At 32.8% G+C, this 16,554-nt stretch overlaps 1 protein-coding gene across 5 annotated transcripts in view; it reads left to right on the forward strand.

Annotated features, from left to right (window-relative positions):
- The first annotated feature begins 3,685 nt into the window (after window positions 1–3,685).
- LOC142982849 (uncharacterized) overlaps window positions 3,686–16,554 on the forward strand; it is a 270,864-nt gene continuing 257,995 nt past the window's right edge. For all 5 annotated transcript variants that reach the window (XR_012960028.1, XR_012960027.1, XM_076129547.1 and 2 more), the window contains exon 1: window positions 3,686–3,882. The gene's annotated coding sequence lies outside the window, so the exon portion shown is untranslated. The remainder of the gene's footprint in view (window positions 3,883–16,554) is intronic.

A 16,554-nucleotide genomic window follows, 5' to 3' on the forward strand; every position in this document is an offset into this window, starting at 1 on the left:
ACTTTTATTGACCGCTAACAGCTTTATTGAGATTCTTCATTATTTATGTACAAATCCATGTAAATATTATGTAACTGCTACTGATAAAATATCTGGGGCAACGTAAAATAGTTAAGGTTGTTGACACTGCTGCTGTGTTGGAGGTTGTGGGTTCAATTCCCACGCATATTTGTTCGTGATACGTAAATAGATTTTTAGGTCTGGTTACAATTTGTATTATTATTTGGTATCTGTTATTTTATGTGTGTTTTAGATATTTTGTCAAAATTTCTTGACACAGTGATTGTGATCGAATTGCTTCAAAACGCATTGACCGACTTATTAAGACTTTTTAAATATATAGGCCCTAGTCTGAAAATTTAAATATGGCTAACAACTTAGTCTCATACCTATATGAGACTAAATTGTTGGCCATATTTTGTACCATAGATGATAAAAGCTTTCCCTAAAAAGATATTTTGGATGTATTTTATTAAATTTACCATCAAAAAAAGACTTTAAACCGTATATGTTTTCACCCTTCTAAAAATACCAATCATATTTAATTAAAAAAACAAGACGAGTATTGTAAGCCTTTTGTAAAAATAAAATAGATTTAGTTTTATTTATAACACAAAAAATACCGAAAGGCACTCATCTCCAGTGCTTAAAAGAAATATTATCGAAGCCTTATTTCCCCGCACCTATAACATAGTGCTAAGTATTTTGATAAATGATCTCTTCAGCTATTTATCTTGATGTAAGACGCAGGCTGAAATACGACATACTTAGTTTTTAGACAGTTCTCAGACTTTTTGTGTGAAACGTTTTTATTAAGGCTGAAAAAAGTATTATAACAAGTTTGAACTCGTAATTCTCTTATCTAAGAGAGATATTGGTCTAATATCAACAGAATCTATTATCTAATATATAAAATTCTTGCGTCACAGTTTTCGTTGCCATACTCCTCCGAAACGGCTTGACTGATTTTCATGAAACTTTGTGAGCATATTAAGAAGGTCTGAGAATCAGCCAACATCTATTTTTCATAACGCTAAGTGACACTATTTTTTTTTATTTATTTGGCAAAACAACGTTTTCCGGGTCAGCTAGTAAATAAATATCGGTCCAAAAACGACACCTAACAGGTTAAAGACAACATAAACAAACTTTCCTCAGATAAATGAAAAACACAACAAAGTAAACTTGGCCTGCGCTGCCGTGCCCAGATAAACACGTTATCCAGTAAACTTATTAATATAATCTATAATAATAAAACAGAGATCGTATTAAGTCTTAATTCTGAAAATATATTACATTTTAAGTGTCTAAATGTAGTATTTAGTCCAATATTTACCCTAAGATTGAACTCGACATCTCTTATGTCAGATGCCAATATTGATCCGATATTATCAGAACATATAAATAAATAAATATCGGTCGGGAAAACGACACCTTACTTGACCTTACAGGTTAATGACAACATAAACAAACTTTCCTCAGATAAATGAAAAACACAACAAAGTAAACTTGGCCTGCGCCGCCGTGCCCAGATAAACACGTTATCCAGTAAACTTAAATACATTCCATTTAACTTGTTCGGTTCACGGTTTAAGATATAGAAACTTATAATTAACTGTGATCGAACTTGGCTCACTTGTTTGTTGTGTACCTTATTTTCAACGCTGTCTTTACCTGTTTTTTTTTATAATGGAGGAATGGAGAAAGATGCAGAAGTTTTTTTTTAGGTCAAATATTGACACTTATGATAGTCGTTACAATTCTGAATCTACCACTAGCTCGGAAAGGGGGTATGGCCTTATGAGAAGAGCTAGCGAGAAACTCACGGCCACTCTTTTCAATCGCCAAAAGTTTTACAATGTTGCTTGATGCATCATCATGCTTTCAGTACTATTTATATCTTGTTTATTAGCATCTAAATATTTTGATTTAATTTATGTTATGACCAAATATTGATAAAAACATTTGGCGATTAAAAATAATGGCCAGGAGTTTCTTGACAGCTCTTCTCATTGGTCTTACCTTCCGATATGGCGGTAATTTCACTCTCTGTATCATTGACTATCATAAGTGACAGCGTTTGCCCTAAATTAATAAATGATTTGATTTTGATTGTAAGTGTCGATGGTGTTAAGTAGTGACGGTAGCAGCGGTTTGTATAGAACTACTGTAGCTCGATTCTCTACCACTATCGACTACCGACAACCGGCTAGCTATTGATAAATTTTGTATGAAAATCTGTTCAGCGCTTCTACCTCCTAAAGAAATATCTTGGCAGTACATTTCAAATGTCAAACTCTCGATACTCGATGGTTCGAATAGTACACGATCATGCTTCTGAACTGATGTTCAGTAGTATAACAAAAAAGGTTCGATTTCCGCAAAGTGCTTTTCTAATTACTTCCCAAATTCAATAGTACGGATATTCATTCGGATCATTCGGAGATCTGAAAACGTGGGTGTATTTTATAAAACTCTCGGTATAACAGGTTTACAATTATAAACACAAAAATAATAAAATTTACAATACGAACTTCTTATGCTAAAATCAAAAACGTCTGTCTTCTTAACAGCTGTACCAATTTAGTGACAACTTTGCATCGCGACAAACACATTTACTTACGAAAATCAATGTCTAAATCTCTTTTGTTATTCTACCTTATTACACGCAAAACCATGCATTTCCACTAGTTCTAAAATGTCCAACACATTGAATTTCAAACAGACTGACCTTTTGTATAAGAGAGGTATTTTCACAAATTCACCATTTTACATAGGAGTACAGCTTCGGTTATTTCCGCCCACCATCGGTAACACGAGCGCATCAAATGTACCCTGTGGGATGATGATGTACTATTTTTAAATGTACCGTTTAAAAGCGGTTTTTAATTAATAGCGTTTAAATATAGATTTATTTTAATAATTTACCCTAAGGTGTTAATAGAGGTATTAAATAATATAATTATGTTTCATCGTTTAGAAGGCTGTTATTGAAAATTTTGAACAAATTGTAAATATTTTACAGTATTTTATGACCCAAAAATCGAGAATCGAGACCTCAGAATTAGCGTCGACTGATAATAGAACACTGAAACTGAAATTTATTATTATAATATTTTACCAGTTAATTACAAACATTAAAAAGGGGGTTTCTAAACTATATAGGGCACTAAAAATATCAAGACTGCAAAAATAGTAAAACAGAACGCGCCGTTAAAAATATATTTGCTGTCAAAATCCCTATATTTTTCACCACCGGGTTGGTTAAACCCTGAATAGTCACAAGTTCGTTCCAAAAATACTACATCAATAAAACTTTACTCCATCCTAATAAATAAAAAACGCTATAAAACACTGTACGAGGAAATTCTATAAAATCCCTGAAAAAAAGGTAAATCCGTCTTTCCACGTCTTTTCAATAAATTAATCATTAAAAACATCATTAATTATTACCATAAGAAATTAATCGAATTTTCCAAACTGTACTATTGGTTACCTGCTAACATTTTTGATGTATATTATCGCAAGTCTACACCGCTCTTATAGAAAAACCAACCTTATATCCGTATCTCTAAAGTTCAAATTAAACTGTATTGTTCTTTGCCATGTAACGTTTGGAAAATGTTGGTTTAAGAACAGAGGTGTTCCATCATTTCCTAGCGGGCAGTTTTCGCCCGACTCTCGCGGCGGCCGGTCGTGCCAAAGTCGAAATAGACAGCGATTTTCGCCGTATCGTATTTATCATGTTCGCGTAATCGTGTCGTAATAAAATAATCTTTTATCCTATTAAAAGATATAGTATAAATATATTTTCTGTGACTTGAAAAGTGTCAGTTTTGTTACAAAGAAGCATATCAACTTCCAAAATCTAGTAGAAAAAAGGTAAGATTTCTTATTCAAGTATTTTGTTCCCTTCCCCAATGTTACTCGTTTCCGTAGGGTCCCTTTCACGTTCGCTTTAATTAAATGATGTATTTTGTATTGAAATGCTTAATTATACTGAGTTTTCCTCAAAGAGGCGCAATTTTCTCCAGAAATATGTACCAAAGATTATTTTTTTATTGGAACTCTATTCCTTTCACTGTCAATAACAGATTTTCGGGACAAGTTACTTAGGGCAATGTTTGGAGGTATTGAATATCGGAATAGAATAAAGGAATCAGTGGAGTCGAATCTAATAAAAATGATATAATTTTCTGGTGATTTCTTTCGTATATTGAATGTGAAACACTAGTTATAGTGTTGTAAAACAGAAATATGGAGTCGTAACTTTTGGTGTTTTATGAGTGCAAGGAGAATTTATTTTATTTTTGTTTTAACACTCAATCACTCTGGCATTCGTTCGGTTTCAGTCGGATTTTAGGGTTGCATTTTATTAGTACTTGTAAAAACGTGCAGGGGTGAATTGACAATTTCCGTTAGGTCCATCATAAAGAGCAATGATTTGATTTGAAGATTAATGGTTTGAATTTTTCATTTGGCTAACAAAAACGGCTGTGCTTTTAATGAGATAAAATTATGTATCTATTTTTAAATAGGAGCATAAATGTTCAGATAATGATGATTGATGTAAAATTGGTTCATGTCTGATGCTGTTATAATAAAAAAAAATCGGTATTTTAAGACTTAACAAAACTGACTTCTTTGTGTATCAAATACGGTGTAATCAAGATTTTTTTTAATAAGACTGGATGACGACAATCATATAGTTCGATTTAGTCTTTCCGCCAGATAACAAAAATAGTTGAACACTATACAAACTACTAACACTAAAGATAAATCACTCGAAATGCATAAAAACTAGAGAATGTGGGTAGCTATGAAAAATGTTGGAAAAAATTACTTGCATCTCCGTAATTCTATAATTACGTATAGAAAAAGTTCAAAGTGATGTTTTTAGTCTCTGCCTATCCATTTGGGAAAAAAGCGTGATATTATGTATGTACGTACAAAAAAAAAACACGACATGTGATGTCCAAAATGAAAGTACCAATATAAATAAAAATCAGCCATTATCCCAATTGTATATATTGCTATTTCTAAAATGGCTTACACAGCGATACCGAAAGCGATAACCATTCCTTTTTGACATTTAAACATTTGCCATATATATGTATGTATTTTATATATATACTATGTTGGTGTAAGTTCCAGACGGCACCTTCTGAAGGACATTGCCGATAAGATCCGTGTGTGTCCTTCTAGTTCGTCCTCTGTCGACTTTATATTGAAAACCTTATGTAATAAAGGGTTTTGCTAAATATTTGTTTAAATTAAAGACAAAAATATGGGGTTAAAATAATTTTCATTAGGTATAGTTACAATCAAAATCAATTTTGAGCAGAAACACACATTAATAAAACGTAAACATTTCATGTTCACTGCTCAAATGACCAAGTGTTAAAGATTTGGTTAGATTTCAAGGCAGCTGTCTTCAAAATGGTATAAAATGCCAGTAAATTAATGCATTTATTGAGGACATGCAAAGTCTCCAAGCCGCACTTGACCAGAATGGTAGAATCAAGGCCTAACCCCTCCGTCATTCGGGAGGAGACCCTTGCCCAGCAGTGGGACAGTAACGGATTTAAATAAAGTTTGGCTTAATAGGTAAATTACAATAACCTCAAAGCAGTAGCAAACCTACGGGACACATTCCGTATTTACAATTGTATTATAAGAGATTATTACTAGACTCCCCTAGGTCGTTGCAATACGTTTATTAGCTCTACGATTTCCTTATAAATGTAGGTATAATTTAATAATTATTTTAAGAACCTTTAGCTTCTTTTAGCCCTTTAGCCTCCAGCTCCAGATATTTAGCGCTAGACAAACGAAAATCTATTAGACTTCATTATTATAAGGAATATGTCTATAAAGCAAAGTATGTATGTTATCATCCTCTGCCTACCCTAAGATAACACGAAGTAAAACAAACATAATTTATTACACGAACATACACAGCTTTCCTAGAAACTTGTAATAAATATATAAACACAAACTTTGTACTCACAAAGTAAAATATTAACAAATCTCTACACATCGAGTTTGTTAATAAACTTCTTACTTCTAATAGAATCAAGTTTCTGTGTACTTGTTTTATAATAAAGTGACTAAGGGAACGCTTTTTTAAAATTACATATACAACTAGCTTTTGCCCTCGACATCGTCCGCATGGTTTGTAAATTACAGACAGAATTTTCATACTTTACTTTCAAATTTCATCCCCTATTTTATCCCCTTGGGGGTAGAATGATAAAAATCCTTTCTTAGCGGATGCGTACGTCATAACATTTACCCGCATGCTAAATTTCAGCTCGATCCGTCCAGTGGTTTGGGCTGTGCGTTGATAGATCACTATGTCAGTCATTTAGTCACCTTTGAGTTATAAATATTTAGATATCATACCAGAAAGTGCAGGCAGAGATGTTTGAAATATACCTGTGATTTGGTTTTTACAATTTACTACCACGTAACACGGGCCAAGTCTATTGCTATTTACATAACATACATGTATATTTGTAAAATATGATTTATTTCTCAAATACAAAATGTCTTATAACACTCATTGTAGGTTTACGAATACATATGTCACTAATTAATTTTTGGCCCACTCAATATTTGATACTTTATCTCTGATGTAATACTAATAGTGTTATCGTATAATAATACTTATATTATAATAAAAGTGGAAGTAATTCAGTCTGTGGCGATTTCAAGGCTATACAAGCAAACCGATTTAGATGAAAATTGGCAATTACATCAAACAATATTTCATATTTCGTAATTATGCGTCATCCAACAATTTATATATTTTTTGTTAGTGATTCGGCTGGATTATACGAGCGACTTTCTACTTCTATAGACCATAAAATACCAAGCAGCTTTCAATACAATTTTGGATATCAAAATCAGCGCCCCTAGCGTATTTTTTAGGCATTATTTTTTAAACAAATTTCGACCGTAAAATTGTCAATACGATAGAACTTTTTTGTGGCAAATAATCTTAGGTTAACATCACATAGTTTCAGTCTAATGGACCATAATTATTTACAAGAAAATGTTCTTCAATCCAAAAATAAACCTAACCTAAGATAACATCACAAATCAAGCCTTAAACTTAATAATCAACACTCGTTAGTTTATTTAATCTTTTCTAATCTCAAACAATGCGCAATTTGGTTAAATTAAACCAATTGAGAGTTAAATTAAATCGACGGTTTAATTGCTTTGCTGAAACAACTCGTTTGGAACAAAGACTTTAATCTTAGATTAAATATGTGCCTCTGAATTATTGTTTCATCAATTTTCGCTCTTAATTATGGTTTGTTGAGAGAATGTGAGGTTTTGTGACATTGATATTATGTTATATTTATTGTAGACCACTTATTTTTGCGATTTATAAAATTACGTATTGATTAGGTTCTAGTTGTTATTTCTTACAGCTGTCTTTTTGACAGTTATTGTTTAAGAATTGTTATAAACTATTTCAAGTACTTCACTAAAATAATAATAATAAACATAATATTACGAATGTGAACTATAACGGTATCATGTTTTAGAGAATGCAGAGTGCCCATGTATCGAGCCGAGTAAATAAATGATTATTTGTATAATGTTATTTAAAAAGCTGAAAATTTTAGACGAACTATCGGTCTCATTTTAAAACTGCTTGTTTAGGTTCAGATATGAGAAAATACGCTCAGCAATAAAAGTGATCAGCGCTCCTGGCGTATTCCGTATAAACTATTTATTTAAGTCCTTTGTAATAATTTCAAGCGCTATACTATACAATCAGCTGCAGAAATACACTTCACGGATTTCCTTTCACATGCCAAAATTCGTCAGCTTGTTTGATATTGGTCATAGGTATTACCATATAACTTATCCCCAATTTATCACTTCCCAATATACATAATTACTACACAAACGAACTTATAAAACAAGTAAATATCCAGTACACGTTGGCAAGCGAGCACTCGCAGTAATTTATCGTTTCTAATAACACGAATCAGAAATGTTCTCAACCACTGGGCGATACAAATAACCTCAAAATTTTAATATCAAAATGCTGCAGTGAGTTTTTAGTGTTCGTTTTGAATTTCAAAACGGTTTTAAAGGTTTATTGTGGTTTTTAGTTTATGACTTTATTATACGTTTAGGTCTGTTTGGGTTAAGGTGTTTTAAACGTATCAATTTAAGACTGAACTGCTTTTTACTTGTGCAATTTTATTTTTGTTTTCTAAGATTTGCTATGGAAGTAATAAATCAGAAAAAATACTTTTAATGGGCGACGAATGCTATTTTCCGAATCAATTTTACACGGTCCTTATTGCTTGTTACATTCCGCAGTATTTATTGCCTTTACAAATAATTTTAATAGAACAAACAGACTAAGGTGTACAATATTTTCTTTTTTCTTAATTGGCGAAGGTGAAAATCAGGATCACATACTTTTTCCAGAAAAAAAAGTTACTCCCCCCATGGGTAAAGCCATGATAAAAAACTGGAACAGTATTAGTCTACAAGATTATTAATTGCAATTGCACCACACACCAATATTTCCGTGCTCAACACAAAATCCCGCATCGGTGAGGAAATTTTCAAAGTTGGTTTACGTGAACTCTATTTTACAACTCCGAAGCATTCTCAACTGTGTCGCGAATTAAACCATTTAATTTGCGAGAGTAATTTAAAAAGTTCGCGTGTGTGAGATATCTTGTATAAGTTAAATGAGTTTAAGTTCTTTGTGGTTCTGATAATGGAGACTTTGAGATAATAATATGGATGTTTCTTTATTCAAGTGGATTATAGGTTATTGATTACAATACGGTAGTTGATTATTAATCAAACCAGCTACTCTTTAACTTAATCAAGTACTCTATTAAGTTACGTTACGAGGCAAACTCATGTCCACTGGCACGGGCGTTTTCTGCTTAAATTTCTGCTATATAAGCAATCTCCGGGAGCATCAGTGACAATCTGATTAGGAGTAGAAGTAGTCCCCATGGCCAAGATCGGTCGGAAAGATCATCATCATGGGCTTTTTATAGTGCTATTAAAAAATAAAGTATTTTTTTACAATTATTAAAAATCAAGTAGCTACGATTTTTATTATGAAAATCTTACTAGTGCCCGTAGCGTGTTACATGGGAACTTTTTTTCAAATAATTGTAGAATGTCAACAGCTCGCTACTTAAAAGTACGGATCGTAGAGAATAGCGCTACCAATCTGATATATATAGAGGTTCGCGGCTGTATTTCTATTTGAAGATAGGTATTTTAAGACGACGATTTGAATACACTCGCCTTAATACTAGGTAGTTATTGAATACCTATCTAATTGCCTATAAGGACAACAGGAAAGATATGATTTCACGGAAAAGGTCTGTGTTTTTCAGTAAAATTCTACTTACTAGACCTTTAAAACCGAAAAATTCTAAAGGTACTCTCCTTCTACGAATTCAGGCAACACTCATACCTTCAAAAGGCAAAGATTTGAAAGTAAATAAATCAAAGTGAGTTTTTCATCCATAATATTTATCAAATGAAAATTCAAACCGAAATACCAATTAAAATTTCTTTCATTGACATCAAACGTCGTCATTACAAAGGTATTATTTTTTATAAGGAAAAAATATAATAAAAATTTTACGAAAATAGCGTAAATTAGGGTGTTGGGGTGAAGGTATATTTGAGCGTGGGTGGAAAGTCACATCAATAGTATGTAGGTAGACGTTGAAGTAGTAATTGATGTTAATTTATTATGTATTAAGGCAGCAGTGGAAACTAAGTGGTCGTATCGCTTCCCACGCTAGGGTTCGAGGGTTCAAACCCAAAACAAAAATGACATTCAGAAGTTATATTAAAGAATAAACATAATGATGAAGCTTGAGAGTATCTGAAAACGGTTTTTGAGATAATGGAGTTCCACCTGCGCTTGGCCGGCGTGGTAGACTCAAGGCCTGCCCTCTTCTTTATTCCAAGCGAATTTTTTTGCCGTGCAGTGGATATATAATAATATGTTAATTCTAGCACATAAAAGTCAAATGATAGAAAAGATCTGTCAGAAAATTAACAAACTCCTAACTGTGCCTCGATTCTCTACTACTATCGACTACCGATAACCGAACTGTCATCGAGAAATTTTGTATGAAAATCTGATCAGCGCCTCTGACGGTTGTCGTAGGAAACATTTTGGCAGTACATTCTAAATGCCAAAATTCGATAGCTAGCCGGTTGTCGGTAGTCGATAGTGGTAGAGAATCGAGGTACTGTTTTTTGTGTCTAGGCTACGAAAACAGTTCTTAATTTCACAGTAGAAAATTGAATTTACTACCATTAGAGTTATCTATCTCATAAATTATATCTGACAAGGAAATTTCCTTAAATAAAAGAATCCGGTTTCAATATCCAAACCATCTTCAAGTGTGAACAAAACCTTACCCAAAAACGTCGAAACCCATATATTTGATGAAACCTTTATATTATTCTCTTTGTATTTTAAAGCAACAACAATAGCAAGGCCTTTGATCGGGGTTTTTTATTAGATTACAAGTAGCCCGCGGTTCTGTCCGATGTTATTTTTATTTCATTATGTTTGCAATTTGTTTGGTTTTCAAGAACTTTTTGATGTTTACCTTTTGATGTGTTTGGTAGATGAAAGTATAGTTATTATGAAAATATCAATAAATTAGTTTTATGTTAATTTTCTGATACTTGTCGGAGGTGGTTCTAAGTCTGAAATCTTACTCAATTTTAAATTATTAATGTGACAAAGACAGCTGTAAGATTTATGTACTGCTCAAACTTTTCAGTTTAATTTATAGTGGAATATTTCGTTTATTGAGATGTATACGTAACATTTGTTGAGTGTTCTTTAGCCAAATCTTATTTTGGGATGGTTTGTACAACTCTAAGGCTTAGATTAATGATAATTATTTTGTAACTGTGGCTCTAATCTAGGTGATAGTTTATATGACTTAAAAGGTCTCTGGTTCTTCTGCTAAGTTGGGCAAAGTGGACTTAGTTTTTAAATAATTTTGGAATTCTTAGTTTGCAGGCACGCCCCTTATTACTTGTGATTAACATTAAACAATGCAAAATATGTATTCCAATAAACCTCTGCCTAAACTTTGAATTATTAAACACTAGCTGACCCGCGCAACTTCGCTTGCGTAATATAAGAGAGAATGGGTCAAAATTTTCCCCGTTTTTGTAACATTTTTTACTGGTGCGCTGCTCCTATTGGCTGTAGCGTGATGATATATAGCCTATGGCCTTCCTCGATAAATGGGCTATGTAACATTGAAAGAATTTTTCAAATCGGACCAGTAGTTCCTGAGATTAGCGCGTTCAAACAAACAAACAATCAAACAAACAAACACTTCAGCTTTATAATATTAGTATAGATTATAATTCTCCTTTTTGAAGTCGGTTAAAATGGACAAACATTTTCTATACACTGTATAATAACCAAAACAACCTAATTTCTTGAAGTTTCATACAAAAGCCATGATCCATGGTGTGTCATGATACGCCGTTGGTTCAGGAAACTAACCCGTAATTGGAACACCATGACTTGCTGTATAAGACCGTTAGCCGTACGCACTCTAGTTATTAGTTTCTTTTAAAGGTTTTATTGTATACTAAAGCTGTCTGCGGCTTTGTTCGGCTTGTGTTGTTTATTTTTCACTATTTATGATTTTGTATAGAAATTTGATTAGATTGGAGAAATTTTAGTTTGAGGTCATAAAGTTCTGTGCCTAAACTTTGGCCTTGTCGCTGGTCCGTCACTCTAAGCTATGAGAGTGTACCTGTGAATTGCGCATTGTGCACACACTTGGACACTTAAAATAATGTCTTGCATGCAATGTAGGTATGCAATAATTACCAGTAGTTTATTGTAAAATTCAGAAAGAGAGAGGGGATAGCTTAGTGCACTTAGCATACGCCTTGAAGGTGTTCTAGGATTAAAAAAATAAGAAAATAGTGATAATGGATCCTGTAAGTTCTTAAAAAAAATACAATACCCGAACCGCACTTGGTTAGAGCGATGAACGCACGGCCCCTTTCTAGTTTTAAATCTATTTGTTTTCTATAATCTAGCTTACAGTAACCGTTGTAAACAAAAATAACCCAAATAAATTAATATTAAATCATTTAGTCCTTCTATATACATTGTAAAAGCCTGCAAACACTAAACACTAGCTATAATTTTCTCAGTACACAATCTAAGCCACTTCAACACATCGCACCCTCATCTAAGAACTACACAGCTTATGTATTATGTATAACGTCTACATGAAATCAGGAGCGTGGGCAGATCTTGTACTGAAGTTTCAGTTGCGTGGGAACCAGTTTCAATCGGTTATAAGTATAGTTTGTAGGTTTAGATATTAAAATAGAATGTGTTTTATACAGGCCAATATACGGCCTAAAACAAGATGGGGAACTATCGTGTAAAATGATATGAGTGTGAGGTTTCCGAAGACGATGTCTAGAATAGAGCGAAGTAGAGAGGACATGAGTGGGTGTGATGGGAAAGACTAAATGCTGACCCCACTACCATATTCAATTCATACCATGGAAGAGATAGAGAGAGTGTTTACTAGAAGTTCCTGGATGATTCTCATCACCTAATAAATGGTTAGGGGTAGAATTTTGAAATAGCGGGCCTGTGTTCGATTTCAGGCTATACTATGTTTATGATAAATTTAATAAGTAAGAAAAGTGGTAAGACAGAGAGACTTTTGCATTTATAGTATTACCGTTCGAATCATTCTAGTTTTTGTTCGATATCTTCAATCATCGTCATATTTCAGCAATTTTTTTCAAAACTAACTAAAAACCTTCTTCATTGATCACGCTTTATGGATGAGATGAGAAAATCTGTTTAGTAGTTTCTGAGTTCGTCATGAACAAACAGATATACACAAGAAATTTGTTAAATAGTTATGTAGTGATAGTGATTTCCGTACACGTAAGTAGGGACCTAATTCATTATAGGAGGTTAAAGGGCCTACTTATTGTGGCCTACCTCTACATATACCTACAGACTAAAACTGTTATGTATTTACTATAAAAAATGTAATTGGTCGGAACAGATTGACTCGATTGTAAATAAAAATGTGTAAAGCTTTTTTGACTGAAAAACCACGAACCATTTTACATGTTTCCTATATTTTTGCTAAAAATAGAATTTTGCTACGCATACAACTTTTAGTTTATAAAATTATTTAAATAGTTGATGAAACTGAAACTGTAAAAGGAGATTTTCAAAAATATTCTTTAATAAAATTAAAATTGAGAATTTGGGGATTCGAGGAATATCGCTAATTAAATATCATAATATTTATATGAAAATATATTTACCATTACTTCATTTAATTTCGAAATCCCCGAAAAAGATATTTTCTTAAAAACTTTAGCGAGGCAATAGTATAATTTAAGTTCGTTTATTTACGAAAATATCATCCAACGTTACTTTTTACTGAATAATGAATATTAAAAATACTATATTTTTTGCAAAATCAACATTTTTTATCGGATTCGTTGGACGTGTAGTCGCAGTCGCTAAATTCATCAGTCAAATGGGGAAAAATACAGAAAAAACTATAAAGCTATAAAATACAATTTTTATCTCATTTATTTTGGATCAGGGCGAGAAATTATCAAAGTAATAAATAAATGTCTTTAATCAAGATTTTTGTTACTTTTGAATTAGGTAATTTACCAGTACCAACTGCTGGGCAAGGGTCTTCTTCGGGAATAAGGAAGACTAGACCTTGAGTCCACGCTAGTCAAGTGACGTTGGGGACCTTGCTCGTTTGTATTTTTATTAGATCATTGTAATTTTTGTGCTGCTGTTTTATCGTTATTCGTATTCTTTTTTATTTTATATATTATTCATTATCGTTATATTAACTTCATTATTACTTATTTAATTATTATCATTGGTTACGAAGCACTTCGAACCCTACACTTAATAACACCCATCGAATTTCTAATGAAGTCATAACTGAGTGAACTAAACGAATATGTTTGTTCATCGTGTTGAATTGTTGGTACAATACGTGTTTTCCCAACACGTTGGAATTTGTCCGCGCTGTGGAGCGGGTAATGTAATTCAAAGCTAATAATGTCACACGTTTCAACGCTGTAAAGGCGTGTATGCACAAATTAAGTAATTATTTGTGGTGAAATGTAATATTTATGTAAATTAATGTAGGAAGCTAGAAACGGAACGATAGAATGCAAAGTTTTTTTGTGTTTATGACTTTTATTGTGCACATCGAATCACACCAACCATGAATTCTAATAAATAAATAAGTACATAAATATGTACTTTTGTGGTCTGAGCGTTAAATACTTGACTGCGGAACACGAGGTTTCGGGCTTGATTTCCAGATCGGACAAAATTAAACTGTATAGTACTTATTCATATCAGGGTATTCTAAATAGGAGTCATATGGTTTATGAGAAGAGGATCTCTCTCTACAACAAATGTGGTAGTGTGGGCGACTGATCACAAGGTTGTGGGATTCACTACCAGATTCGGCAAAGTGCTATTCTAGATTGTTTATATTTCAACGGGAAAAATTAAATGTTAGACAAGAGTTTGATAATGTGACTGCTATATATCTATGTGCATATAAATATGTGCAGTGTGTGCACTGCCTAATGTAACGCGAATCCCGTTGTGTCATCTGTAGCGTGACAAATATCTAGGTGTTACGAATTATGTACTGTTTTGATGGTTACACCCCTACTAGTTCTGTGTAGTTTGACGTGAGTTTAAAATGAGAAATTCGTATTCTAGCTGCTGTAAATTGTGTTTTAACGATTTAACTGTTAGATATGTAGTTCTTTTGCGGATTAAAAATTAATTTGAACAAGTTTTTAATATAGTTATGAATTGGAAACCTAAATTATAATTGTTAATGAGTAAATAAAAAACAAGCTAAGTTTTGTCATATAAAAATATATTTAATTAGCGTGCAATAAGAAGCACATAATAAAATATATTTTACTACATCTATTTTTTTTATATCTTATATTTGGTTCTCAATTGTCGTTTCAAGTTTGATAACGTGTACATCATACTGTTAACGTGAGTGATTTTCATACACTTCTGCCTATACGATCGTGCACAACAGGTTATGTATGTAAAAATTTTCTTTACATAAAACAACATTAGTTATACATATATTCTAACCAGCTGACCCGCGCAACTTCGCTTGCGTCACATAAGTGAGAATGGGTCAAAATTTTCCCCGTTTTTGTAACATTTTTTACTGGTACTCTGTTGCTTTTGGTCATAGCGTGATGATATATAGCCTATAGCCTTCCTGGATAAATGGGCTTTCTAACACTGAAAGAATTTTGCAAATCGGACCAGTATTTCCTGAGATTAGCGCGTTCAAATAAACAAACAAACTCTTCAGCTTTATAATATTAGTATAGATTATAATATTAGTATAGATTACTTTTTCTTTAAATAACCGTATTTACGACAACTCGAAAAAGGTTATAGTATTACCCGTAGTAGTGGTTTCACACAGGAATTCCAACGCGTTTCCCACTAATATTTGTCATTATTTACGCTTATTTACTCACCACTGAATTATTATTTACATACAGTTATACTACACTTTATGTTGATGTTTCAGTTATAAATGGGATTATGGACTAATTGTGTTTGTCTGTCTGTTTGTTTGTTTGGTTTAGTGGTCAGTAGAGGCTTTTTGGACATAGCTTTTGAATTAGCTTAATTACTGGTAGTATCTATATTATGGTGTCTTATAAACCCGCTCCCTGGACGCAGCTAAGTTCGGTAATCCAGAACCCAGGCATTGGTACAAACTCGCCCGAGTACTAGGTAAAATATCAAGTATCTCCGTATACCCATGACTTGTTTCTGAGTCAAAACGGCTCTTCTGAGCCCCGAAACAGGTAATTTATCATACATTTAAAACTTGAGGTAGTTAAGAACCTAACTAACCAAATCATTGGCACAAAAAGAAGAAGAGTGACTTATATCTTCCAAAATTAGAGGCTTGAGAAGGGGTTAATCATTATTTGCGTGGTAAAAATTTATTTATTCTAGCGGTCATGAAAATTCATTATATAGATTTTAGTTTTCACCTTATGTCAGTCGTATAAAATAAGTAAATACAAAATGTTTTATATTGTCCTTTATCTATAAACAACATCTTCAACACACAATATCTTTCTTTTCCAATATCTATATCAAAACGTCAATATTTCACTCCATCCGTACTTCCTCATAGACTTATAATCTTTTGACTTGACACTTGAAATAACGGCGATACGCCTTGACATAAAGCTTGATTTTTCGTTACGCTGACGTCGGTCGAGTAATGTAAAGAAAATTCTGCCGCAAACATCTGCGTTGTTGTGCCGTGTCCCATAGAATGTTATGTCTATACGTATTTATTTTATTTCGACAAACTTACGCCACTGGAATCAGTCTAAGAAAAAAGTGACCCGTATGAGATACTAAACAGTGACGTTGATGTGCTCGTAAGATGTTTC

Source organism: Anticarsia gemmatalis, chromosome 22 (genome assembly GCF_050436995.1).
Source record: "Anticarsia gemmatalis isolate Benzon Research Colony breed Stoneville strain chromosome 22, ilAntGemm2 primary, whole genome shotgun sequence".
In the NCBI taxonomy this organism is placed as follows: Eukaryota; Metazoa; Arthropoda; class Insecta; order Lepidoptera; family Erebidae; genus Anticarsia; species Anticarsia gemmatalis.